The sequence below is a fragment of the Neophocaena asiaeorientalis genome, unplaced genomic scaffold (assembly GCF_003031525.2).
Source record: "Neophocaena asiaeorientalis asiaeorientalis breed wild unplaced genomic scaffold, Neophocaena_asiaeorientalis_V1.1 scaffold606, whole genome shotgun sequence".
Classification (NCBI taxonomy): domain Eukaryota; kingdom Metazoa; phylum Chordata; class Mammalia; order Artiodactyla; family Phocoenidae; genus Neophocaena; species Neophocaena asiaeorientalis.
In genome coordinates this window covers 9,645,589-9,645,842 of record NW_020173687.1, presented here as the reverse complement: position 1 = coordinate 9,645,842, position 254 = coordinate 9,645,589, and positions in this window count along the sequence as shown.

Here is a 254-nt window from a genome sequence, read left to right as displayed (position 1 = left end):
CAAAGCTCTGGATACAATTTTTTCCTCTCTCCCTCTCTCCCTTCCTTTGTCCCTTCTCTTTTATCTAACAAATATATACAGGTCATCGCCTGTGTTCTAGAACACATGCCAAGCAATGCAGTACAGTGGAGAATAAGAAAGACAGGGTTCTTGCTCTCAGGAAGCTTGCAGGGTAGGAGGCAGTCAGACGTTAAACAAAGGTACAGATAAAACAATTTAACTACCGTGGCAATGAGTTCCAGGAAAGAGACATT